The sequence below is a fragment of the Zeugodacus cucurbitae genome, chromosome 4 (assembly GCF_028554725.1).
Source record: "Zeugodacus cucurbitae isolate PBARC_wt_2022May chromosome 4, idZeuCucr1.2, whole genome shotgun sequence".
Classification (NCBI taxonomy): Eukaryota; Metazoa; Arthropoda; class Insecta; order Diptera; family Tephritidae; genus Zeugodacus; species Zeugodacus cucurbitae.
Genome location: NC_071669.1, coordinates 23171245 through 23189595, shown reverse-complemented (window position 1 = coordinate 23189595; position 18351 = coordinate 23171245). Strand labels below are relative to the sequence as shown.

The 18351-nt window shown below is 34.6% G+C and overlaps 1 protein-coding gene and 1 long non-coding RNA gene across 2 annotated transcripts in view; one reads left to right on the top strand and one right to left on the bottom strand.

Moving 5' to 3' along the window:
• The window catches only part of LOC105214581 (protein naked cuticle), a 140396-nt gene that overhangs the window by 94717 nt on the left and 27328 nt on the right, over positions 1-18351 (top strand). The window lies entirely within an intron of this gene.
• LOC105214580 (uncharacterized) lies at positions 12525-14229 on the bottom strand. Its single transcript, XR_851840.2, has 3 exons — positions 13826-14229; positions 13555-13733; positions 12525-13479 (listed from the first exon to the last, which is right to left on the bottom strand). It is a non-coding gene; the product is annotated as an uncharacterized LOC105214580 (long non-coding RNA).

Sequence of the window (18351 nt, the reverse complement as noted above, 5' to 3'; positions counted from 1 at the left end):
TTTCGTTGTTGTTGTTTTTGTTGTAGTTGTTGCTGTCATTACGGATGTGGCAAAAGACTAATAAAACTACATTCATATGTTATATGAGCAACGGCAAACTAAAAGTCAAAGTAAGACGCGACTTTGATGCGGCCCGCTAAGTATGCACAAAGATATAAGGTCTAAGTGTGTCTGTATGTAGGTATGTGTTTGTGTATGAAGGCATGTGTGAGTAGGTGCAATTGATGTGAGATACTTTTTTTTGGGAAAAAAATATACGCATGTGTTGTTGTTGTTGTTTTCACACATTAGAGACGTGACAAAAATGCCATTGAAATACACTCCAACAGCCATTCTTGTGACTAAATTAGCACGTAGTACAACACAAGCGACAACAACAAAGGTGTTATTAATCTTGAAAGTATCGAAAGAAGTTTCGAAAAAAAGTTTCAAAGAAACCAAAAAAAAGTGTAGCCCGCGGCCGCACAGCGTCTTTGCTTAAGTGTGAATTAAGCGCAAAAGTTCAAAGTAAAATTTTTCTCGGTATTCCAATGCTGTCGCCGACATGCAAGGTGAGTTCCCAACCATATTTGACAGTTGATCAAGTGTCAAGGTGCCATCGGCGCATGTGAGATGATGAAAGATGCTTTGCAAGATTTTAGAGAAAAAAATTGAATTCTTTTTTTTCAAATATATCAAAGAGAAATATGTTTATGAGGTGAAATTTTATGAGACTTTTAAATTCATTCGAAATTTTTAATGAACTTTTGAAATGTTGAACATTAGATAAATATATTTTTTTAATATTCATAAAAAATTGATTGAATGCAGTTAGATTATTGCCAAAACCATTGTTGGTTATTGAGCGCAAAACTATGGTAACAAAAAGGCTTAAAAACACAATATTTTATCCGTTGAGAGTTGCCACCTGAAACAAAAATATGAAATTTGAGTTATTAACGCTATTACCAATTCATGAGGTGGAGTTATGGAGAACTTCGACTTGAAGATCTTCGATTTATGGATGTTCAACTGTATTTTATTGTCGATTTATCTTATATACCTATATATATAATAATTATTTATATCTCATAAATCTCGAATTATACTAATTCAATGTTTATTTTCTTATCTTTTTAGGTATGTCCATGGCACCCGTAAACAAGTCTAATCAAATTTCTTCACATTTATGGCAATAAACTGTTGTAAGTTAGATGAGTATGTTCTACAAAAATTTCGTTTGTAAATAAAGTTTTAATATACTTCCAGCGACAATTAATGGACCTCTTACGCTATTTAGCCTACATATTTTTTCTGACAAACGTTGTTCATTCCCTTCCTCAATATATCCATAGCAACCTTTTTCGCACAGGGGTAAATTGATCAATTAATCGGCCTTTGCTCGATTAAACCGCTGATTTAGATCGATTTACCATACTCGATTTTGAAACTCTACTTAATTATCCACTCTGGAAATTGGGTTGTAGTTATTGATAAAATAGCAATCCGCTGATGAAACTTACCAACTTCTTATGAATAGCAAAAACAACAGCTGATAATCGAGTAGCCGGCTATGCGAAAGACAACAACTGGTTTCTCAATCGTATACTAAATTTATTTGGCTGTGCGAAAAGGCTATAATATATACATATTTCGAATGATAACAAAATCGCACCACATGCTGCTTGACTTCAGCGACATCCATCCTATATATTCCTATTAACTTTTACAAACATGAAAATATTTCGAGCATAGAACTTATTTGTTTTTTAAACTTTTTCTTTTTTCAAAAATTTTCAATATTTTATATTCCCATCTAGGTTTCAAAAATAATTTTGCCTTTCCTCGTGTAAAAATAACTGAGTTCCATATTTTCCTTTTATGGACTAGAGGAATAACTAGATTTAAAATTTAAATAATTCATTATAATTATTCTTTCAAAACCTGCATTTTTTTACTCCAAAATGAAACTTCAAAGTACCAACGTGACACATTATTTGTGCATCAAAGTAGACGAGAGAATATTTGACAGTTTGAAAAAGTATCCAAATATCAACAGTCAGACACAAAAGTCAAAAGACAAAAAGAAAAACAAATTTGCATTTCCACAAAAACTTCATTCGACACGACACATCAAACTAAAGCACACGCAAAGCCTTTTGCTGAGGCTAAGAACGCTACAAAAGGCGAGTTATTTATTTTTTGGAAGTATTTGGGTAAACTATGTAGCCAAGTTGGAAAGCGATGACGTTGACTGGCAAAAATTACAAAAATAACCAAAATACATATATTACTAAGAGAGTATTACAACCCGAGTGAAATTGAAAAAAAAAAAAATGGAAATAAATAAAGCAACGCCAAAGTACTGAGCCACCTCGTAGGATAGGGTAGGCTAGTGAGGGTGTGGGCAGCCTTTGGTAAATAGTAGGTATATTTTGCCGACAAACAAAATGCCGAAACTGCAGAGTATCACTTGAAAACTCCAAAGCACAGACAATATGTGTAATTGTTTGACAAATATGACAATGAGAAATATTTACGATTTGCTATGCGCACGAATTTGTTGTTGTGTGTTTGTGTGCTGTTGTGTTTGCAGTTGTTGTTTTTGCTCGTATCTCAAAATTTCGACAAGAAAATTCAATTTGAGTCTTCCCATTCACAACAGACCACGGCAAAACACAATTGGAGAGCACACACATGTGGCTATATGTACTCGTACATACATATATGTACATATGTATGTATGTATAGATCAGTCTGTTATACTGCCCATCTATATCACCATCAGATAGCTTCGTACATATACATATTTGCACGATTTAATTTTGTTATTTTGCTTATTTGATTGAGCCGTCTGCGCTCGAGTGTTCTTCAGAGCCACTGTCTCTCGCTGCTTGTGGCATTTTCTTCTTGGCTAAATTAGTTTTTCGATTGTTTTCCAATGCAAACTTAATGGAATCCTCTGCGCCGGAATTGCAATGAAATCAGGTGTGTCTTATTTCCGGCTATGCATGTGCTTCCAGTATTAGGGTGGTCTTTAAAAATGTTAAATTTATGACTTTTCTAGCTTTCTTCAATCTTGGTTTAAGTTTTAGTTTGAAATGATTTTGATTTAATTTTGTAGAGGGTTAAGGTGGGTCGCAGAGAGAGACCTCAACTATCCGAAAGCTTGACCCCGCAGAATTCACATTTAAATGTGATATTTCTGAACGTAGCATTGCCGGCACAAGGATTAATTTTAAGTAAAGCTGAAGTTAAAGTGGAGCCTAGTTTTAGGACCACCCCAGAGGGCTGTATACAAAATTGTCAATTGTATAGGATTCTCTGAAGTAAATTAGTTATTATAAGAAATACATAGATTAATCGAATAATAACATCTCTTATAGCCTTTTCTCACAGGAATTAATTGTTCAATTAACTGACCTTAACTCGATTAAAGCGCTCATTTAGTTCGAAATACAAAAGAAAAATCTCATTTTACATGAAATGAACCTCACGGGTTGTTGTCCACGCTATAAATATGGTTGTGGAAATTGATAAAAAAGCTGAGCAGCTGATGAAAGCTTCCAACTTTTTATGAACAGCAAAAAGAAATTTATAACAGCTGATCGTTAATCGAGTAGTTGGCAGTGAGAATGGCAAAAACTGTTTTGTCAATTATAATCTTAATGTATCATATTAATTTGGCTGTGCGAAAAGGCTATTAGATAATTTAACTGAAAATATATTAGAAGAATTCTCCATGTAACTATTAAGTATAAACTTAATATGGAGTATATTTTGTAGGCGGATAATCGCATTCTTTATTCAAATACTTAACTTAAACTTAAGCTTGAATAAAAACTTAACTTAGACTAAAACAACAACATTATTTAAACTTAAATTAAAATATAATAATTTTTAAAATAAATTTTTTTAATAAATTAAAGTAAAAACTTAACTGAAATTCAACTTAAATTATGTCAAAACTTAAATTAAACACAAGTAAAAACTTAACATTGGCTTTAAGTACACTTTATTTAAGTAAAATTACAATGTTATTAGAGTGTGCAGAACGCAAAAATCCACCGACATCCCTTTAAAGCACTCAAAATCGTTAAAAGTAAAATTCTCTCTACTATCACATAGCAATTAGATTAGTTAAACAACCCAACACTTAACAAAGTGCAAAACTATTCAGCTTTACGCTGTGCAAATTCAATTTATACTTTAAATTTGTTCTCTTTTTGCGGTCTGTTTTGCTACAGACCCACTTAAATTATACAGCCAACTCTTTTACTGGCAATTCCGTTCCACCACATCACTTTGCTTTAACTTCGAAACGCTCGCTACTACACCACCCCACCCTACACCCACTAGGCGCACCGCACAACCGTGCATCCTTTTGTAAAACTTTTGCCATTCTTTAAACCATTTTTTGTTCGCTGTAATTGCTTCGTTTTCGGCATTTTTAATTCACAACTCCAATTCTGCCAACTTCATCCTTAATTCCGCTCAGCTGCAACTTCAACTTTTCGTGGAGCTTTGTTTTTCCGCTTACCACGCCCCGCCTTGTCGAATTGAAGCGGGTTTTTTTATAGCTTATTCAGCTTGCATGGCATTCCTTTTGAGAGTCATCCTTTCCCGCTAGTGAATTTCGCAAAACGTCTGACTTTTAATTGCATAAAATTATTTCAGATAAATGTGGCACTTTGTGGGCCACTCAAGCGGCAAGAAGACAGCATGTGCCGGTGTTTGGTTGGAAGGAGGGGATTTTGTATGAATGTATGTATGTATATCTCCAGCTTTTTGGTCGTTTGCGATATTTGAGGCGCTGTTATTGTTGTTATTGGGCGGTTGTTGGTTGCTGCCGGTGGCACTTGTTCAAAAAAGGATTTTTAACACTTAACGAATGAGTTGCGAAAAACATAAGCGTACAACAGTGGCAACAGTAGCAGTAACGACAAGCACCAGCAACAAACAACTGTTAACAATTAGCAAAAGTAATAAATGTGGCAAGCGAAAAGCGTGTGAAAGGCTGCCATTAAATGGAAAACACACAGTATACCAAAAACAACAAAATACAAAAAAGCTTTGCGAAGCATACAAAACATGCAGAAGCGCACGATGGAGACCCGGGTAGCAAAGGAGAAAAGACGAAAAGGGTGTGCGCACAATGCAACAGCTGCTGCTGCTGCTGCTGTCCTCTTTTGTGCTCGTGTTCTTCGTGTTTTTACTGAGGCGCGCTTCGAGCGAAGGTCTCTGCGGAGGTGGCGCTTTCAATTTTGCCGCTTAGAAATGGGGTCAACATTGGTGTCACTTGCCCTACTGCCTTTGTAATGTGTCGTTCACATACAATTTGTTATTTTATTTTGTACAAAAAGTTTACGTAGGCTTAATAGTGCTAGGACCCACCTCCTCGCACAGTTATATTATTTGCTTGTTAGTGACACTTGACAAATGATATTTTTGGAACCTGACTCAGTTTTTGTGTTGTCGCAAATTGAATTAGTGCTCATAAAAGTAGCCATCAAAAGGGTAGATTAAGAGGGGAGAGAATAGTAAAGCAAAATAAGTTAAGCATAAGCGGGTTCGACTAACCAGAATATCCAAAGTAAGCCGCTTTGGACTTTAGGAACCTCAGATCTGATGCTACCTGTTTCCCCAAAGAGAGCTGCGAAAATCTACGGACGAAAGATATGGCTTTTGCCGAACAAAAAGAATACAACTCTTGTCTAACCAATGTAGCTGGATAATACGCAGTAGTCTGAAGATGGTACTGTAGAAAAAACCCGAAAATGTTCTGCTGTTCCATAGTTCTTTAGACAATATTTGATTGTCCTTGATGAGTTTTGAAACTGAAGTCCTCCAATACCGACGAATGAAAATACAATGTCTATCAGAAAGGTTAGGTTAGGTTGTATGGCTATTTCCCACACAGAGAGACAGTCCTTTGTGCATCGAAGTTCCTCCCACTCGATTAGGTATTAAGATTCGACAAAGCGTCCTGAGCCGACTACAAATCTGCAGAGATTTTCCAATTAAATATCCGCTATTTCACGCTGTGGTTAGAGAAAGTGAGATCCGTTCATCTCGCAAAGGCAGGGCATTCCGGAAGAAAGTGATAAGCGGATTCCAACGCGTCCTCCTCCGGGCAGCCGCTAAGGCTAGCAACAGGTAAGATTTGTAACGTAACAGCGTGGAAGCCGATGGAACAATAAGAACCCCCCTATTACTAAGATGAACTTAACTGCGGACGATCTGTTGTCTATCAGATAACCGTTGAAGAATCTGATGTTAGATCTTCTAGCTTGTATCTACCGCCGTCTGCGGCTTCGGTAATCATGAGATACACCACGATAACACGAAGAGATATATTTATTTTAGTATCAAAGTGACTCATCAACTCTGTACTTTTATATAATAGTTTAAGATTGTTGACTAAAAGCTCGGCTGTAGAGTATCCTAGTGGTCGGGAAATTATCGTTCATCCATGTTCGGCCAGTTCGAAAATAAAAGCTCTACACTAGAGAGGGTTCCAATAAGCGTTTGAAATATAATTGGGCCAAAGAAAGTTTACTTTATAAAAAATACGTATTATCGATTATACTTATGGATCTTGAGAGGATCATTTGTAATATAATATATATCAAATTGCTAAAGAAAGTCTTTAATTCTCTTATTTGTCGTTAGATGAATCTTATGCTTCATAAAACCGAGTACTTCGACGACCTATTTATCTCAAATATGGCTCTATATCTTTTCTCGATAAACTCTGATAAATTTTTGTTATAAAAAACTTCTTCGAACAGCATTATTTAGTACCCCTATATGTATATGAATAAATTTCGATTTGTTTACTTTCATAAACTTGTGTACTCATTATCGGCTTCTACAATAAATTAATAACTCAAAATTTTATAGTATCACGCTAATTGTGATTGCTTTATTTACAGCCCGATAGCGTTTATAAGTCAAACATATTTATGGCTTGATTTATCGAAATTGATGTATTAATCTGCCAAAAGTGTTCAAGCAATCGCCGTTCAAAAGTGATTTAATGCAGCCGCCGGCACAAACACTTTGCAGCGCGCCTAATAAAGCTTGGCATCAATCAAAATAAAACGCAGTTAATATTTATGAGCTGCTTTCCATATTATTATATACACACTGTATTAATTAAAAGAGTTCGCCGCAATCGCTGTGGCGCGTTTGACGCTTGAAAATTAGCAAATTTCAATGAAATTTTATCGGCAATTTGAATTAAAAAAGAGCGCTATTTTAATTTTTAGCTTCAGCATTGTTTTTCTAGATTTCAGCTGAATCTTTTTTCCAAGTTATTTCAATGTTTACTCATAAAAAACGTAATTAATGTTATCGCAGAGGCGCAACAAAAGCATCGAAATGCTTTGATTAAAGCGCCGAGTTAATAATAGCGTTTGTAGAATTGATTTGCCATACAAAGGGGTGTTCTTTTATTTGATTTCGGTTAATTTATGTCTAAAAACTTTAGATTTTTTTAAAATGAATTTTTTATAAATTTTATATACATTTTATGCTCGCCGTGTCTTTTCTTTGCTTTGCTCTCGCTTTTGTTGTACATTTTTATGGCTGAGTCAACTGGTTGTGCCAGCTGATGCTTCCAAAGAGCACGTGCCGGCATAATTCTGCGTCAAAGGCCATTTATAGTTGTACGCGGAATTTTAATAGCATTGCTAAAGGTCGTTGTGATATAATGCGGCAGCGCGAGACGAAATATAATAATTTGAAACGTCCAATACAAGCGTTAATTAATAAGTATAGCACCATAAATTCGCATGCAACCTTGACGAACACTTTGGTCGGAATGATTGATCGCATCTTTTCGCAATTCTCTCGTAACGATTGAGTAAGCTGACATTCAAGCAGATTCTATTTGTTGTTTATGGTTATAAATATGTGTAGATATATAGTAAATATAATATATAAAATGTATCTCTCCTTTCCTCTCTCCCTTTCGCTAAGAAGTCCTGAAACTGTTAAACGAAACTGGAAATATTTAACTGTTTATAATTACTATGCCAGACGTCTAAGGTTTTAATCTCACGAATACTGAGACGGTAATACCTAAAAGAATGGAGGAATTTTGTAGGACAACATTAAAATACCTTATTTAGAAAGATTAAACAAGCAGGTCGGGGGTTGGTTTGGATTTCGTGGCGATCTATACTATGGAAATCAAGTTGATCCCACTTGGATAGTAGAACTACTACTTTTGTGATGCCAAAATTTCTTCCAGCCGATTCGGTCGGTACACCTAAAGTATGAATTCCAGGAAGTTTTAACTTCAGTCTAGCGAAACCTGAACAGTCGAGAAGAGGCCTTCCTCTACACACCTTCTACAGTTAACATCCGTCAACACTATACCTTTATTGTACAACGCCTAATAGTTATTGACCAGTCCATCGGATTCAATCGAGCCTCAATTGTTTAATCCTTAACCGCAATAGAATGAAGGAATTCCGCAGTCTAATAGTATTAGGTAGACTTTTCTTATTAGATCATCGCAGTTTTCATAGATACCGCTATGACCATGCACCAAAAAATTTCGAATTACGAAGGACCTTGATGATAATGAAAAAAAAAACTGCTTGACTAGTCTGGAACACATTGTTAGCGAATTCATGGTTTAGGCTCTGAACCTAGATCCGTTGACTCAAATAAAGCAACAAGTGTTTAAAGATTAAGAACGGCTTAATTGTTGTAACGGCAGAACGAATTTCACGAATAATTTAGAGGAATGGTGCTGATGTGACAGTACTTGGTCGGAACTAAAACTGGGTTCGTTCCAGTACCGGCTGTTGTGGGATCCAACGAGTAGTATTTCTTTTCGACTAAACTATACTCAGGTTACAGAAGTATTCAATTAACCTCGAATTTTAAGAAACTTTCATCACATGTAAAGAGATTATCTACATTAGTCGCAGGTTTCTTGGCAACTGTGTTTTCTATTTTTCATAGTACTTCGTTTAAGACTTCACATATACATATTTGTCAAAAATATTAAATACTTACACAATTTTTTCTTATTATTTTAAAAAGTAATGTCATAGCCACCTCCCGGCTTAAATACATACAAACATATCATACCTGAGTGCCCATAACACCTAATTGGACGCGTGCCACACAACAACGCCTTCATACATAATATGTGTACATAAAATATAATCAAATACAACAGACACAAGACACACTTCAAAAAAGAGAATACTCAAGAAAATGGAAAAGCACACACAAACATACACACATACAAATTGAGGTGCGCCCAATGGAAACGAGCGTGAAAAAGTGTCAGTCAAGCGATTACTATTTAAATTTGGTGAAATGCAATAAAAAGCACGAAAGCTATTTGTGGCTTACAATCACTCCTCCCTACGGCCGACAGCGCCTACAATAGCAACAACGAAAATAACAACTAACAACCGACAACGAATTGTAGATAATGGAAATTTACTTAAAAGGGCAGAGCTGAGGTATGAAAGAAAATATTACATACAGACATTACATATGTATACATATATATATGTAGCTATGCATTTCATTAGCAACCAAGCAATCAAAGTTTTTATACAGTGTATATACATATATAGGTAAAGTAACGAGGGAAGGCATGAAAAGGTGTGCGCCATAGACCCAAAGACACCTTCAACTAGTGGCAACGACATAAAAAAATCATAGAAAATTATGAAATTTTCCACTTAAGCTTTCTTCGATAATTGCATGTCCGTGTCTGCCCGTCCGTCCAAGTATAATGGTGCCGGTGATTGTTAGCAAGAAGTTTGGTGAATGGTCACTTTGGTGTATATTTGTTGTAGTGTCTATGAGTGACTGCTGAATGGGCGATTAGAAAAAGTGCTGCCCAAAAATTAAAATTTTATGCCCATTTGACAGTTGTCGAATGACAATTTTGACAGTTAAATAACCGTTAGGTGTGTGTGCAAATGACAAAGGGATGTGGTAATGGCTAACGATGGAAAATCGTGCTTTTAAGTAATAGGCGTGGTAGAAGACACCCTAAAATTTGAATGACCCTATTGAATTTCGAGCAAAAATATAGAAATTAAAATTGATGAGCAATTAAATGGCAAAAAGTAATGGAGAGTGTTGATTTCAAAACCGTTAAAAGTCAAATTAAAAGAAAATTAGGCATCTCCAGAGTTGCAAAAGTGTTTAATATATTTTTATTTTTTTTTTGCTTAAACAAATTAAATTTTATTTGCCATTTTATTTATTCATTAAATGTGTGCAAACTGTTAATGCGTTAGCAATAAAAATGTGTTTTTGATTATCTCGAGGCGACAACAACAGCGGCAGCAACAACCTCATAAAAACCATTCAAAATGCCAATTAATTATGCAAATTATTGAAGAGCCAAACGGCGGTGCCAGCATAACAGCGGGTGGGCAGCGAGCAAACAATAAAATTAAAAAAATATTAAAACAATACATTGAGCCGGGCTGTTGAGTGACTTTTGGTACTTTCAAATTGTTATTAATTTTTCATGCTCAATAATATGCTATAAATGCAGTAAATCAAGTGATGAAAAAATTAATGAGTAAGCTGATGGCATTGGTCACCGATTGTTGAATATAAGGACTACAATAATTTATATTTAATATTAAATTGAAAATTATTGTATACTAGCAGACCCAACCACTCGTTTTTGTGGCTAAGGTATACAAAAAATTAGTAAATTTTTCAATATAGTAAAAAAAATTTTACGCATAAAGAAGAAAACGTTATAGCCGGTATATTGATTGATATACATTATTGTGGATCTGTATTAAGCGTAAATCATCATAGTTTGGTAAACTTACATTTTTTTAATCGTATATTGAAATGCGTATGTAACAAATGAGCAAATTTCATAGTTGGCTCAATCTTGGCTTCGATGACGATATTGATTACCTTAATCACAGCCAGTCTTGTTCTATTGCAAAGTCGAGGTTAATTTATGTTACGAAGCATAATGCCAACTCTACAACTAATTCTAATTGCAAAGTGAGTTCAGGCAATTTTAAATAGTCTGTGGGAGAATTGACTACGTCATATTGGTTTGTAGCTGTGTCAACTCTCCTGGAACGAAATTCTAAATTGTCACATTGAGAAACATTGTCACATTGAAATCTTTGTTTTTTTTACCACCAAAATAGGTCATTCAATCAGCCATTTATGGTTATCATGTGATTCAAAAAAATTTCATCAAAATCCGTTCAGCCGTTTAGGCGTAAAAGAGTAACAGACAGACAGAGTTACCTTCGCATTTATAATATTAATATGGATTAAATTATTGAAATTTTAAAAATGATATGAGGCTGCTCTAACACCCTTATGGGCTTGCAATTATTTGTAAAAATATAAAATGAAGCATATTTTGATGATCTGTGTTGAATACTACTACCGTCATATAGAGTTCTACATATCATAGTATAGCATGGTTTGAATAAAAAATTCATTCTTTTTCTTCGTTAGAAATAAAGAGCGTTGTCAATGTTTGATATGAAATCACATAGAGCTAATAATGATTCTTTTCATACTTTATATGTGATTTATAAAGGTCATACAGGGTTTTACATAGCATAGCATAGTTTACTAAGTATTAAATTGAAGTTTTATATGTATTCCATTATTGAAACATAATGTTTTACATAACATAACTTGTAGGGTGTATACTTTCAATGCCAGTTCTCATAAATCGATGGGTAATATATTAGGTAGGGTATAGAGTACTGTTTTGTACACTTTGTTTCAGTAAAAACGAAACTGGACGGGTAGGTCCGGAGACCTTCATTGCAGTTGTTCGACATGTTCTTAGAAACTGTCTACAAGAAGAGGAATGGGCAAGTAGGAAACGCACTTTGTCACTCCAAACTGTTTCTCGGGGGATATGACTAGGAAAGATTTAAGCAATTAATAGCGTTTCCTAGAAACAAGTTGGAACAACTAGTGCCAACCACTGCAGACTTAGGTGCCATCTGCACAAGCTAGGAATCCCCTCGTCAGATCAATGCCGATTCTGTGATCTTGTAGCAGAAACACCTGAACCCTTACTCATTGATTGTCTGGCGATCGCGAAGAAAAGGAATGAAGTAATGTAAAAACCAAATACAAACAAGATTATAAGAATGCTGATTCCATTTTATTTTCTAAAGTTTCCACCTAAATATCGTATATCCGCAATCCAAAAAAATTGGTATCTTAAATAAGTAGCTAGAGCCCACTTAAGTTAATTACGATAATCTGAGTTATGTTAACCAACTTATTTAAGCTTCGAAGAGGTGTCTTATCATAAATAATATTTATAAATTCTAAGCTTTAAACCGCCATAAAAATTTAATAAAAAACTAGAGACTTAAAGACCTACTCACGTTTAAATCGAATTAAGGTAGTTTAGTACACTGACACAAGTTTGTTTAGTATATTATTCTCAAATTTGTCAATTTATTAATTTTTTTTTTTCAGTTTTATTTATAATCATATTTCATTTTTTCCTAAATATTATATTTAATAATATTTTTATTTTCAATGATTTTCATTTTCATTTTAATGACTTTCAAGTTGTTTCAATTTTGAAATAGTACATAATAGCACATTCCACAGAAAACAATTTTACTATTAATCAAACTACAAATTAAATTCTCTACCTCCGCTGTGAAAGTACCGTAACAGCTTATATATTTCCGAAATTACAAAAATCTATTAACTTCTCCACTTTGACATAACCAATAATGGACACAGCACATGAGTGATGCACACACACAACCGCCTTTGATAAATATAAATTTTTCCGCTCCTTTGCCACTCCACACACTACGAACTTGCAACCTATTTAAATCGGCAACATTGTAAATCCATTTTTCTTCAACGCCAGAGCACACCAGCCATAATCCAACGGCCTAGCCAAAGCCAGAGCCAATATCCCGGCAATACATCATATTTAATTCATGCGCATTTCATCAGCTATTCCAAAAGCCATTTCAGGCGAGTTGCAATAGGGCCTGTGTGATGGAATGCCGCCATGCATGGGGAGTCTATGTACGCGGCATTCATCAGTTTCCTGTATCGTTTATGGTGCGTACGTGTTGCTGCTCACTCCACGCGCTTGACTGTGAGTGTGCCCCACCGAATTCCCCACCATTCCGCGCTACAACGGCGAACCCAAAACATGAGTGATCACTTTGTGGACGCATGCGTGCAACAACAACGTACGCTTTGACATTTGAAGGCGCTCCGCTGGTATGAGATGGTGTTGGTGTGAGTGTGATGGCTGAGTGACTTCCTATGCGTGCGTACTCCATCGTTGCTGTTGTTATTATTGTTTCGACAGTTCTCTACTATCCAGCTCCACCGCCTCACTGTCTGGCCAGCCCAGTTTGTTGCCGCACCATTCTTCACAATTACTTCATTTTTCAACAACTTTGGGTCGGCGAGTGTGTGTGTGTTGTTATTGTGCTTGATGCCTTGACAGCTGTCTCGGCTTGGCTGCGGCATGATTGCATACATGTAATTTAATTCAATCAACTAAGTTGCAATGGACAGTAGGAAACGCATACATACCGACGCGTACTAAGTGGATGCTGTCTGAAAGAATGTGTCTGCTGGACCCTAGGCATCTTTTAGTTTTTCATTTATGCTCTTCATTTGTATTGCTGTTGTTGTTATTGTTTTTGTTGTAAAGTAGTATGAGCGATTGGCATTTATGCGTTCATCCTCGGCTCAGCTCAGCTTTTAAGGTGCTTTATGACCGGACCAAAATGGGTTGTGTGATGAAATAGTACAAATAGTTGATAGATGGGGCGTGGTTGTAGGTACATATATACATACTTACATACATAATTTATATACAGCGTTTGAGTTGTGCGTTTTGGTGCATGACAAATGAAATGACAAGCGGTTTAGGCCCGTACAGCTTGTCCATTTAGTGGTTTGTGTATTTTGGTAGCACTAATGTGCGTGCAGCTGCGCGCTTAGCAAGTATACGTTGCGTAATTTATGACAAACAAATTGCTAACTATTTGTTGGTTCACTTGACAGTCGCTTACCTGCTTTTGACATGCGAAATGCTAAATATGGCATTACGAGTTGAGAAATGATTAGATGATTTGTATTAGAATTTTGACGCAACAACAATTTTTTTGCTTTAAAAATTTAGTTGCTTAAAAAATTTATGAATTTGATGCCAGTGACACCCGCTCATATTAAAGTTGGGAATTTTTAAGTTTAATATGTGAAGTTTCTTAGCTTGTGGGAGAAATAATTTCAATTCGTTCGATTCAATATTGATCTTGACGATTATGTTGATTTCATCTAAATATCACGTACGTCTATTCACTACATATAAATACAGCGAAACTTTCCTAACGGACACCTCTCTATTTTATTATATTTTTTCATGCACCAAGTAATTTTTGTCGAGCGATTTTTGTCCGCCCAATAGCGGTTTGAGGGTAATTTCTTTGAGAAAGTATTAAATTTGAATCCCAATTAGGTATAATCCTGTAAAGCAACTTGGATCCTTTATGCTAATCGTGTAGTTTAACGTCGAACACAGAGTCTAAGTTCACAATCTTACTAATGACTGTTTGGAACAAGAACTGGTACTATCTTATTCTTCCTATTGTAGTGTTCTTAAACTAAAATATATCTGATATATAGCGCATTACTCTCTCTGGTACAGTTTGTGAAAACATGTTCGTCGAAAATAGTCAAATAGGGGGAGATGATTTCTTTGCATGGGGGTGTATGTCCAGCTTGGGGTCACAAATAATAATAAAATTTATAATTGATGTAATAATGACCAAAGAGGTTTATCTGAATTTATTGAAAAATATTTTGTCAAATAGAACGATAAAATTAGCATTAATCCTTAAATGCATGACCTACCATATATAGTACAAGCGATTTAAGGCAATTAAGGCTTCGTAATTCAGTGTAGTTTACTCCCAGTAGGCGTCATATATGCTTATTTCAGTTAAACTTTCAGAAGTTTATACTCAGTTGGGTTAAGGAAGATTTCTACTTCTAACAGAACGACGATCCCAAACATCGGCACTTATTATTCAGATATGATTAATACTTAAAGTACATCACCTTTTACAAACACCTCCATAAGGTCCCTTAGGTAATCATATCGGAACATTTGTGGCAATGTCTAGAGAATAAAATTCGAAAACCTGAAATACATTAAAATCCAGATAGAAGCAAAATATTAATACCAAGTTCTATTTGGATATTTTACTTTCTTTACTAAACTTAAGTTTATTAAAATTTAATGAAGTAGTTTATAAAAAGTTTATTAATAATTAAAATAGTAATGAAATAAAAATATGAATATTACAATTTAGAAACAGAAAAACTCGCTTTACTATTGGTTACGTGGCCCACAGTTTTTATGCCGAAATATTTCCATATTTTAATTGATCCATCCATTGATCCATCCTTTGAAAAGTCTGTAACTCTAATTTTTATTCCTTCTTAAAATTGAATTCTTATAATGTCGGTGCACACGTTTATTTTTATATTAATTGTAAAGGAGCCTTCCCGAACTGATAATTTTCAAGACGAAATTGAGTGCAATGGGCTGGTCAACACGCAGTATAGTCTAATAAAAGCTTCAAATTTACGAAGAAACAGTAAAACTGTAAAATTAGAAACATGCAAGCTATAACAAGTTGTTAAATTTGAGAATTTAAGTGAAGGTTATGTATATGGAATTTTGACAGCTTCAGCTTGTACGTTGTTTGATAGACCAATTTAACGTAATCTCTTAAGAGACTTCTATTTGTTAAAATAAAAGCTACCCTCATGCATAACAATCATCTATCATAGATAGTTGTGCGTTGTGTATAAAAAAAAATATTTAAATATTTGCTCTAGACTTAATCAAATGCAATAAATATCGCATATAATTGTTTTAAATTGTGGTCGTACAATACAAAATGCATGTAATGCCACTAATTAATAATTAGTGAAAATAAGTTAAGCTCAGGCTTTATAGAATGCTGGCAACCACCGCAGTCAGGCAAACCGCAAACATTTATGCGCGTCAAATATCAAACAAAAATTGTGTAACGTCAACTGCCAGAGTATTAAAAACATTAATTTGAATTGCTATTGAATAAAAAAAATATTTTTATATTGTTGTTGTTGTAATTAATATTGGTTTTTTGTAATGCTAAATGCATGCATTACAGCAATGTCACGAACTATTGCATACATATGTTTGTATGTATTTTGCTGCAAAAAAGTAAAAGTCGCTTGCGAAAAATCACACAAAAACAACAATAACAACAACAACATTTCAACCGCTAATTGATATTGTTATTACCAATGTGCACCGTGTTGTTTGCACACTCATTTGCCATTTGCCGCCGACAAAGTTTTGATATTATGTATGTGTGTTTGTATGTATTGTGTTGTTGTTGTGCATTGCCATGCCTCATTTTCACTTCGCTTATAATGGTTATTGCATTAATTTGTAAATTAAATTGGCGGTTGGCACAAACGCCTATGACTTGCTATGAGTGTGTATGTGTGTGTGTGCCTTTGTGGGCTTGTGAAGCGCCGAAAAAGCGGCCGGCAACTACAAACAGCAACATTTCTACATATGTATATACTTATATATATATTAACAACAAATAACTACAATAATAATAACAATAAAGGCAACGTTCTCGTCGCAAAACTTGAAAAGCGCCAACTTTTGCACAAACACACACTCATACATACATATATATATACATACATACATTTATTATATTATATTATATAGTAGGCAATTCTACCAGCCAGCTGGCGTGTATATTCATTGCGACTCAAACAGAAGATACTGCAAAAAAATTAAGGAAACAACAACAAAAAAATTAAAACTAAAAACAAAACATTTTATGAAAAATTGAAATGTGTAAAAATAATAAAATACAGACGCGCGCTTCTGTTGAAAAATTACCGGCTATTAGTTGTCAGTAGACGCCAGTAGACGCCGACACGCTTGAAACGCGCCAACTAAGCAATGCGCTCAAGGGAATGCCGCGAACAACAACAACAACTTTGATAACAAAAACAACAACTAAAACACGCTTGTGAAAATGTGAGTTTTATGTTAATTTCAATTTTGCTAGAATAGACTTTGAAAGCAAAAAAAGAAATTGTTGTTGCAGCAAATGCTTTTCGCAACATAACAGTAATATAGTGGACATTTGGTTGGCTCAAACCACCTAATTGATAAGCAGCAGACCGCCACAAAGCATTAGCAACAGGTGTGTGGCGCCTAAAAGGCACGAATTTCAATACATATCTACACAACAACAACAACATTCACATATTTACAAGCAAATTTTTTATGAAAATGAAATTCCACCGGCAAAAAATACACAGCGTGACAAAAATAACACATATTTCACCTACATTAGCTATCATTAATGATAACTAAAAGCGTGTTGTGTGACAAAATGACGTCACTCTGTGTTTAGGTATTCACTTGGCGATCGCTGCGGGAGACACACACGTTGCGATTGAAAGCTTCAAACAAACTCGTTGTTTAGATTTCTGTTAAGATAGTGATTTTATATTCATTTATGGTGTTTATTTTGACGTTGATTGTTGGCGTGTTGTTGTTGTTGTAGTGAAAAGCATTAGCATTTTATATTTTATACATTTGATGGGTTGCTTGAAATGAGTTCACTTTTCATTACTGGACATATATTTCAATAAAATGTGCAAGGTAATAAGAAATTGGAATCTTGAGGTTTCCTCTTTCCAAATAAAGAATAGAAGGATCAAGCTGGTATATTGTTAAATAAATTTACTTAACTTTTAAACCTTCTTAAAGTCTCAATTCCATTAATTTCATGCTAATCTCAGATGACTACCTCCAGCGTCCGTTTTGGTTGGTTTCCGCGAAAACATAATTGTCCAATTTACAATAACCTGTAAGGACCTAATAAACATTTTTAGATAATGTTTACAGAACTTGATTCTATAGTTATTTCATTAAGCGTATTTCTCTTCGTTCTCGGCTATATTACGCTTATTCTCAGCCACTCTCTCAGTATTTCTGTGTCACTTTCTACCGAAATAAATTCAACTTTGTGGCTTTGCATAAGAAGTAAGACTCAGTTCTCAATCTTCTCTGATTCATGCTTTTTTATGAACCCGAGTGGCTTATGTACCATGTCTGTTTAAAATTATTTCTTAAAATTAATCCCAGAGTTATTTATGATACATTTATTGGGTTTCAAAGTATAATCCACGGTGAGCTTTGGGATTTTCACTTTTACTAAACCATTTTCCTTCAGTGATGTTTTTATATTTTGCTATATCCAAAATAAACTTATATTTTTGCATTGTGTCAAA